General features: G+C 44.6%; 1 long non-coding RNA gene across 2 annotated transcripts; it reads left to right on the top strand.

The window, feature by feature from the left end:
• Positions 1–339: 339 nt before the first annotated feature.
• Positions 340–8953, top strand: LOC120100700 (uncharacterized). 2 transcript variants are annotated; one of them, XR_005500617.2, is made up of 3 exons: positions 359–623; positions 1175–1264; positions 8403–8953. It is a non-coding gene; the product is annotated as an uncharacterized LOC120100700 (long non-coding RNA). The 2 variants fall into 2 exon arrangements; XR_010063742.1 differs by lacking the exon at positions 8403–8953 and having other exon boundaries at positions 340–623; positions 1175–2335.
• Positions 8954–9928: the final 975 nt, after the last annotated feature.

The following is a 9928-nucleotide window of genomic DNA, read 5'->3' as shown; positions in this document are numbered from 1 at the left end:
CTACCACTGAGCTAAATCCCCAACCCCCTCTATCCCCTTTTTGAGACGTGTCATGCATACGTGGTGAATTATATAGTATGAGAAATCGTTTTCCATAAATGCGGATGCAAAACACTAATTTTATCTGTTTAAAAAAATATGTCCGGGGCTGGGGATTTAGCTCAGTGGTAGAGCGCTTACCTAGGAAGCGCAAGGCCCTGGGTTCGGTCCCCAGCTCCGAAAAAAAGAACCAAAAAAAAAAAAAAAAATATGTCCACTAGCGTGGGTCGGTGTGTGCCCTGACACTGGGCGTGGCTTCTTGAGGAGGCAGAACTTGGGGAAGTTGACTGTGCTTATCCCATGCTGGCCAGCGCTGGGCTCTGGGCGGTGCTGGGCTTCAGGGAAGCGCAGGGACACCACTCTGTAGGTGAGAAAGTGCAGTCTGAGATTCCAGGGCTTGTTCGAGGGTCCCCAGACCTGCGATGAGGCCAGGAGCCCTGGGGTTCCCAGGCGCCACTTAAAAAAAATTTAAATTATGTAAAGTGGCTGGCATCATGTGTCTACAAGACCTAAGTGGCTAAACAGGACCAAGGATGGAGAAGCTTGGGGAAACCACAGCCAAGGATGGCCAAAGTCAAGAGCAGGTAAGAACGGCTGGAATTGTCTGTCTTCTGTGCTGATCAAGAAGGGATGGGGGGCTGAGGATTTTGAGCACAAGTGAGCAGCTAACAGTGAGAGAATATGGTGATACACAGGAAGGTATGCTTCTGAGCAAATAAGGGGGTTCTGCCTTCAGCCAGCCTCTGGAAGAACTATTACCAATTAAGGTGGGGGTGAGTGGCCTGCCTTCCACAGGTGGCTGCCCCAGGGCCTCAGAGCCTAGCACAGGCCTCTCAAGCTGGGCGGATCTGTATCTTAATCCACCTGTAGCATTTGCATACCTGTAGCCCAGCCTAGGAGAGCTGCTCCCAATAAACCAGGAAGCTTGTCCTTGTCCTGGGGGATGGAAACTTCCTCAAGAGTTCCTGGCCACTGGAGCTTGTCTGGCCTACTTATGAAGCTTAATAATCAGACCATGGCCTTAGTGAGAGCCCCATGCAAGAGGGATGCTTTGGGTTTCTTCTTGGCATTGTCTATACTTTATTTTACATTCAATTTAATTTATTTTTAACTGTGATCTTGATCTGTTGCCCAGGTTGGCCCAAGACTTACTATGTTGCCGAGATTGGTCTAGAACTTGCGATTATCCTCTTGGTTCAGCTTCCAAGGTTCCTCGATTACAGGCGTGAGTCACTACACCTGGCTCCTTCTTGACAGCCTTCTCTTCACCCAGATTTCTTTCCAATTCAGTTCTCAGCCAGGCCTTACAACACAGGCCTGAAGTCTCAAGTGCTTGGAAGGCTGAGGGAGAAAGAGAGCAAGTTCAAGTCCCACTTATGCTTTGGAGTGGGACAAACTAGGCAGCATGGCAAAACCTTGTCTCAAAGTAAAGTTTTTTAAAAAAGAAGCTAAGAGCACAGTTCAGTGGTATAGCGCTTAATTAGGATGGGAAAAATAAAAAGTCATCTGATTTGCCCACCCAAATCTTGTCTTTCAGAGCATTTAGCTCAGTGGATGCTGAGTAAGAAAGCCATGTTTAGGGTCTCTTGAAGAAAGGCCAACGCCTGGCTTGTCTCTGGAGATCAGAAGGATAATTGGACTGGTGTGTAGATGGAGAGAATTAGTCACATGAGCTGTGAGCACTGGCCTAGGAAGAGGAGAGGGTCAGCATCCTACAAAGGAGAAAAGAAAATCAAACGTGGTGTGCTTGCCAATGCTGGCTTAAATTTCAGAAACACAAAGTGAACAGTTGACATTTTACCCTTCCTGGATCCTGGGATGCTTTTCCAGTGTAGTAAAACATTAGTTTTTCTGTTGACTGACCATGTACCAGGTTTTAACAGACAGAGTAGGTGGCAGAAACCCAGAAGAGGAGGTAGACAAAGTTCATGAAGTGTTCATGAAGTTCAGGAGGTATTATCTGAGGCTTACATCTCCTATCTTCTTGCCCTGGTGCAGGATCAAGAGAATGATACCTGTGATCAGGCCAGGGCACGGGCACATGGAATAGAACACCTTCAATGTGACTCCTGAAGGGCAAGGGTCACAGAGACTCATTGTCTCTACCTTGGGAATGTTTGGACTGTGAATAGATAGATAAACTGGACAGCTGTGAGATTCTGGTAGACGTTTTGTCAACATGTATGGCATCCATTGATTTAATGTTTTGAATGATCACTGATGAAGAGGATCTTGACAGATTTCATATTTGTAATAGAGAAATAAATTTGGGTAGGGTCTACCCCCAAATGGGATAACAGCACATTGTCCTCTTGGTTTTGTCACACACACACACACACACACACACACACACACACACACACCCCTTTTAAAGCAAACAATACTTAGGTAGCTATGCTTAGTAACAGTAAGGGTGGAAAAGAAAATAGATTCATGCACTCATTCTGGTATGCCTTTCTTTCAATGGACCTTATAAAATGCAAACCACTTAGGGGTGGACAGGTGACTTCATGATGATGTTATTATGGCCCTCTGAATAAATACTGCATTTCCCAGTCCTACTAATGGTACCACATGGGGCAGTTGGCATAAGCTCTCCATTCTGATCTGAGGTCGACAGCTCAAGATGTCGAAAGCTCACCCAAGAGCTGCTTGGACATTACAACTTGATGAACCAACGCCTTCTGGCATCTTCACTGTTCTCTGGAAGCTGAAACGCTAATAACTAGTAAGGAGGAGAGAAACATTGAATTCTTCTGAAGTTAGTCTTTCCCTCTGCTGTAGTTTGAATTTACAATGCCCCTCAAAGGCCCATACATTAAAGGCTTGTCTACAGTTTGGTGTCATTGGCAGGCAATGGAAATTTCAAGAGGTAGGACCTAGTGGAAGGTCTCCTGATCTTCCAAGAGCATGCTTGGAAGGAAGTCGTTAGTGCCACGGCCTCATCGGCTTCCTGTTTCATCCCGGTCATGAAGTGAGGATATTCTGCCATGTGCCATCACAACCATGTTCTGCCTTGTCAAAAGTCCAGAGACAGGGAGGCAAATGACCATGCTCCGAAACCTTGACAATCAGGAACCCAAACAAATCATTGTTTTACTCTATTATTTGATTATCCCAAGCATTTGTTGCAACAACAGAAAGCTTACACACCCATTTAAGGCAAGCCTTCGGTGTGGTTTGAAATGGTAGCCTCCTGACTGAGTCTCTTTTCCTAGGTCAAGCAATATTGATGATACTCTTAATTGCTCATAAACAAGGAACCTTGACATTAACTTTAGCTCTACGGTATCAGCTATCCAGAAAGCCTACAAGATCAAAGAATTACTCTGTGCAGCAAGACGTTGTTAAATGTGAGTGATTGAAAATCATTGATTGTGGGCAGTTGTGGGGCAGGAGTGTGGTATAGAATGGACAGCAAAGCAGTTTCTTTCCAGAGAACCCCACCGAATGAAAGAACTGCCCTTCTATGTTTGGCAGCAACAAACACGTATTTTTAAGGCATTTAAAGATCTAGATGAAGAAAGAAAGATTTTTCTATCTCCATATAATTCTAAAATAGAGTTGGCAGGGCTCGTCTGGAATATTAGAGGCCAGGGAAGTTCAAAGAAAACAAAGACATGCTATTTTCAGGTCTAACCGAGATCTCTGAAATGTCTGTGTAATTCTCGTATGTGGCCGGCTGTGAGGCACACCAGCAAATGGGATGGACATGGTGCCAGTTGGCTGAGCTAAGAAGCAGGACTCTGAAGGAAATAACTCTTGATGATATCACAGCTTGTGAGAGATGGCCAGGTGCAGCTGGGTGGGAACCCTTGGCACCAGGGTCCCTGTAGCGTGTCCAAGTCCTCACTGCCCTCAATCATCAGCTCAAGTCATTCTTGCTCATGCCATAGGGGCTCTGACTCAAGTCTCTGAAAGGAAGTGATGTGGTGACCATACCCGAAGTCCAGTCAAACGTTGGAAACAGAAAAGAAAATCTATTTAAAACATACCATCATTCTTACAAACGGCTATGTGACATTTTAAAAGTATGTTTAGTATTCCAAGTATTTTCCCCTTTTGTGTCTTCAGAGATTGGCTCTGAGAGTGATGTTTTGTTTATTTAACATTTAATCAAAAGAGATTTGGACCGTGCGAGCTTTGGAGGAACAGACTCAGTAGCACTGACTCTCCGAGTTTAGTCTGAAGAGAAAAACTTCAACCATACGGGGAAGCTGATGTCTGTAATATGTTCTGATCAGCTGGCCTAACTTTACAGGGCTAATAAAAGGGGAGAATTTTCCTGTGCTCTGGTCTTTTATGAATTATAAATAACCATTCACTTTGGAAGATAGCACATCATAAAAATGTTTTCCACAAATATGCACAGATCCATTTTAAGACCCAAGAAAAAAGATGTTCAGAAGCCTCAGATGTACTCAGTTTTGATTTCACAGGGAAACATGTTCTTTTACCATATGGATGCTTTTAAGGGGGCCTTCAGCTGGGGCTCAATAATAACACCCCAGTGGCTAAATAAGGGATTTCTTTCCTTCTAACATTATTTCTCTGTTATTAAAGGTGGAAAAACCTTCCACAAATAGCCTACTATTAGAGTGCTTTAGGGGGTACCCTGGGAGCCAAGGTTATGTGTCTGCTCCAGAAATACTGTCTGTAATTATCATTCCTCAGTGGCTCTGAGGATGCAGCCTTGAGGTTTCATTAATTTCTCAATTCTGCAATGTCTGGAGTGAGTGCCTGCTCTCGATATTCAATAGTCTACAGGAGGAGCTTCTTTGGTTGTTGTTTTTAAGGTCGCAGGTCCTTTCCTCTACCTCCCCCCCTTTCATAGTAACCATTGCTGGCTTCTTTTGTCCACGCAGATAAAAAGACTAGGTTTGAAAGAAAAGAAGTCAGATAGGAGAGTCTCCCAACCCCAGCCTTTGTCTTCTCTATAATCTGCTAACAATATAGCATTAAGAAATGGAGCATTCAGATCTAACAAATGACTGGAGAGGGTCTGCGTGTCACAAAGGCACATTGATTACCCTCCCAAGCGCTCTATTGTGAGGGTTTTCAAATATGCACCAACTGGGGAGAATTTTACAGTGAACAACCATATGACTCCCATCTTCCTGTAGATGTCACCATTAAAATGTGACTGTTCTTGGGACAGGAGAGATGGCTCAAAGCATCAGTTTTTCTTCCAGAAGACCCAGGCTCAATTCCCAGCTCCTGTGTGGTGATTCAATGATGGTCTGTAACTCCAGTTCCAGGGTGATCTGGTGCCCTTTTCTAGTGCCAAGCACACCTGGGATGCACAGATAGCCATGTAGGCAGAACATGCACATAAAAAAGTTCTCTCTCTCTCTCTCTCTCTCTCTCTCTCTCTCTCTCTCACACACACACACACACAGAGAGACAGAGAGAGAGACAGAGCGCTATAGTTTAGTGATATAATATTTGTCTAGTATGTGTGAGGGCCTGAGTTCAAATCACAACAGTGTTTAAAAAAAATACAGCTGAGTGTAATGTAATAGAATATTTGGCAAGTATGTTTAAGGCCCTGGGTTTAATTCCTAACACTGAGAAGAAAAAAAATTGATAGGCATCAATCCACCTCAATATCTATGTCAACCATCAGGGCAACATTTATGCTCTTCTTTTTTTTTTTTTTTCTTTCTTTTTTCTTTTTTTCGGAGCTGGGGACTGAACCCAGGACCTTGAGCTTGCTAGGCAAGCGCTCTACCACTGAGCTAAATCCCCAACCCCCTATGCTCTTCTTTTGGTGTGAAATGTTGTATTGTTGACATGTGGGAGTTGTAAGTTTGGGATTCTGGAAAATGTCTGCCTGTGTATCAAACCCTCACTAAGATGCAGACATTTTGAGTGGGTGGTGGCCCACGCCATTACTCCCAGAACTCAGAGGCAGAGGTAGTCGGGATCTCTGGGAGTTTGAGGCCACTCTGCTGTATGGAGTGAGTTCCAGGACAGCCAGGGCTACACAGAGATATCCTGTTGTCAAAAAACAAAAATAAAAACAACAACAAGAAACAAACAAAAAAAAAAGAAAAGAAAAGAAAAAGAAAAGATACGGAGGAGAATTTTCCTTACCCGGAGCTCCCGCATGGCCTCTCTGCCAGTGTTTGCCACTGTTCCAAGTTCCTGGATGTGTTTGCACTTCACACATTTGCATTGCTGAGTATTACTCCACCGCAAGACTGTTCCAACCAGTCCAGACGGCTCCTCTGACCGGTGCCGAGGATTCTCCAGGACTGAAGCCGTTGTGCAGAATGCCGATCTTTCGATAAACATGGGGGATAGCTTCTGTGTTATTGCTGGATCACAGCTAGCATACGGTTCGTTTTAAAAGAAATAACATTTTTTTTCCCAAGGTTAATTTTCCTTTTTCAGGGGTGGGAGTTGAAGGCGGGATTTGTCTGTGTAGCCCTCGATGCCCCGGAGCTCACACTGTAGACCCGGCTGGTTTCAAACTCAGAGATCTGCCTGCTTCTGCCTCCCAAGTGCTGGGATTAAAGGCATGCATCATCACCACCCAGCTGTGAATATTCAATATTATTTTCCCAGTAATGATATACAATTGTTCCAAGTGTTTTTAAAAATACCGTATGTAGTGCCGTTAGTGTTTTTATTTTAAGCCACCCTGAATTTAATTTGTGCTTTTCTGGTGATCAAGGATCTAGAGCATGTTGTCTTTATGTGTCTTTCATATATATATATATATGGCAGCCTGTGCTTCCTCAGCTATGGGTTAACCTGGTCATTGACTCCTGCCCTTCTGTACTTCTCATCCATTAAAAGGTCTCCATGATTATTAGAAGCTGGTGGGTTCAGGAAAGGAAAGGATTGAAACATGAATGGATACATTTTACTGGTTGGTTTCGGGTTGAAATTTGCAATCAAGTTTTTGTATTTCATTGATCTGATAGGCTTTTATAGATCAATGGATGATTTTCATTGGAAATTATCTTGAGATGAAAATGTGGAGGAGCTGGGCAGCTCTAACTCTTACAGAATCCTATGATGCGGTGGCTGGGCCACATGCCAGGAAGGATATAGGGTAATGGTGACTTTTGTAGCCCACCCTCTAGGTTTAGGTGTTTTAATAGGAATGAGAGGTGAGTGGAGAGTTTTCTACATCTGTTCCTGAAGAAAAATGATAGGATCAGGGTGATTCTGTGTTATAATTATCAAATAGGAGCCAGGCATGACGGCACATATTCTAAACCCCGGCACTTGGAAAGTGGAGGCAGGAGAATCCGAAGTTCAAAGTCATTCTTGCCCACATGGTGGCCAACCTGGGCTCTGTGAGATCCTGTCTCAAGAACAACCAAGCCAAAGTAGAATAAAATAAATAGATACCCAACAAGATGCCACAATTTCTGAAATGAAGATAACAGTCCTAGGTAGTTAATAGACAAACGTGGTGGCAGTAATCACAGATGACAGGACTGGTCACATGACCACAGGACAAATGATGCATGCTGTTCCAAAGGACATGTTCCACCCCAGGTCACCGACTCTAGGAGTTACTTTCTTTTTTTTTTTTTTTTTTTTGGTTCTTTTTTTCGGAGCTGGGGACCGAACCCAGGGCCTTGCACTTCCTAGGTAAGCGCTCTACCACTGAGCTAAATCCCCAGCCCTAGGAGTTACTTTCTATCATTGCGATCGAATACCAAGACAAAAGCAACCGAAGGTCCTTTTATTTTGGCTTACAGTTCAGCAGGGAAAGGAGTCCTTCACCGCCACAGCAGGGAAGTGTGGCAAGCAGGCAGACATGATGTTAGGAGCAGCAGAGAGCGGTACATCTCAACCTGCAAGCCGTAGGTAGAGAGGGAGCTGGAAATGGCAGATGGCTTCTGAAACTTCAAAGCCACCCCCCTCCCAATTGACATACTTTCTCCAGCAAAGCCACACCTCCTAATCCTTCCCAAACAGAACCACAAACTGAACACCTAGTATTCAAATGCCTGAGACTACGGAAAGGTATCTATCACTCAAACATGACCATGAGGTCAATGGCACCCTATCTGCGTTTAACATCACACTCAACTGAAGAATTAACTAAATACCCTGTTCCTTCCCTTTCAGAATAGTAATTCCCACTATTCATAGCTCTTTCATTATGGCACTGGAGGATCCCAGGAAAGTCCAATCAAGAACTGTGCCAGCTACAACATTGGCATCAAGTGGGCACCACTGCTTTGCTATCTGTTTATTTCTTCAGGCAGTTCTAGTGCTGCCCTCCCTACAAAGTCAAGTTCTGCCTACGGACAGTCTTTCTGCTGCAGAAGGGGAGGGGGGAACTGCCTAGCCCTGGAACCTTTATTCCTTCCTATCTTTTTGACCAATTCCTGAAGGTATCTGAAGCGATCCTGCAGAACCCTGGGACATCTTCTCTGCCTGAAGCTAAGCTGGTCTGTCAGCCTGACTGTGGGATCTTCTGGAAGACCCTGGGCTGGATAACAACGTGCCACATGACAGAGAATACACTTCGGTGTCCGACACCCTCCAACTCCACCCTTACTCGATACTTCCCTTACTTCCTCTTCCGGTCCTTCCCGCTGCTGTTCTTGAGCGGTGGCTCCAACATTCTGAGGCACAGGTCTGACAGCCAAGTGAGAGGCTTGGCAAGGAAGACTTAAACTTTTCTTATGACTGAATTAAAAACTGGCAATAAAAACGTTCCAGCTTGGTGATTATATTGCTGATTGAATGAGAAGTCTGTATGATAGGAAGCTTGACAGTTTTTTAGCTCTGACTTTGACAGGGTACCTGAGTTCAGTGAGGATAGATGCTATGAGAGCTAAGCTTTGGAAAGGCGGGCCCAGTCCTCACCATGGCCAAGGGCTCTCCTTACCAACCTTCGAGTTCTGCCCTATCTATCCGAATCTTCCCCCATCTAACATGAGGCCCGATCCAAATTTTCTTACAATATGATTATTTGTCTTTCATTAATTTCATAATTGCCACGAAGGTTTCACCACACTGTCAGAGACACAATGGTTCCCTTGGTAGTGACCCCTGCTTGTCTCTGTTCTTAAACGAATTCGTAAGGCATGTCTGATTTTTTTTTTTTTTTTAAGGTTGGCTCTGGGGTGCAAGGTCTGTGAATGTTTAGTTGACAATACAAGTGTGCCTCTCTCATTTCCTGTTTTTCAAGCGCCGTGCTCGAGTTATTTGAAAGGGTGGAATATTTCAAATTACAATTCAGCAGTTTTACTAAGGAAGGCTGTAAAACACAGTGAGCAAGGAGTTTTACTTCCTCCTTAGACGAGCTACTCCCTCTTTTGAAATCTTGAGAGCCTCCAATCAGTAGGAATGACTCTAGCTCATAACTGTAACATTTTGAGCAGCTCCTAGGTCATGGCTGGAGCTGTAGAGAGCATAGTATTCCTGCACACTAGAGTTCGAGATGCCTTATTAGTACACGGAGTGGGTCTCCCTCTGCTGATACTGTTCTATCTTGTTAGGCTCCCCCTCCCCCACCACCAGGCGCAGCATTCGGATTGGCTAAGGTATACAGTTGCTTGGCCAATCAACTGGAACTTTTCTCCTGCAGCCCTAGCAACACCTGACAATGGTCATTGACAAATGTTGAGAGGAAACCCCTGACAAAGCTAAACAGTCCTTGATGATAGGTCCTGCCAAGGGCAGGCAAGGCTAAGGCTACCTACAGAGCACTCTGTGTGCCCAGAGGAGTTAGTGGTTTCTGTCAGCTCCGCTCCCACTTAACCAAACCTCCACACTCCACCAGGTTGCAGAAAGACTTCTTGTAAGGTTCTGATGTGCTGCTCTTGTTCTGCCCCTGATGCTAATTTGCTTTTAAGGGCAAAGCAAGAGGTACATTTTCTGAGGGTGGTAGGACACATAGAGGTATCCCTAC

The sequence above is a fragment of the Rattus norvegicus genome, chromosome 2 (genome assembly GCF_036323735.1).
Source record: "Rattus norvegicus strain BN/NHsdMcwi chromosome 2, GRCr8, whole genome shotgun sequence".
Lineage (NCBI taxonomy): Eukaryota > Metazoa > Chordata > Mammalia > Rodentia > Muridae > Rattus > Rattus norvegicus.
Note: the sequence above shows the minus strand (reverse complement) of the source record. Positions and strands in the feature narration are given on the sequence as shown.